Genomic DNA, 235 nt, shown 5'->3' on the forward strand with positions numbered 1-235 from the left:
CTTTCCCCCACACTTGAAGCAAAGCCCCTTTGCCCTCCTCTCCATTACTTCTTCATAAGATAAGCTCTTGGTACCCTTCCATCTCTCCACTACATTGTTTTGTCGTTCTGATTCTCCTTTTCTCGCCGTCGACATCATGGAAGGAGAAGAAGAGTGACTCGGATTCGTAGAACCCGTTCTGGAACCCACAAAAGATGTCGGGTTACTCCAACCCGGTTGAGCAAAACGGGTTTTT

This window comes from Lupinus angustifolius, chromosome LG17 (genome assembly GCF_001865875.1).
Source record: "Lupinus angustifolius cultivar Tanjil chromosome LG17, LupAngTanjil_v1.0, whole genome shotgun sequence".
Classification (NCBI taxonomy): domain Eukaryota; kingdom Viridiplantae; phylum Streptophyta; class Magnoliopsida; order Fabales; family Fabaceae; genus Lupinus; species Lupinus angustifolius.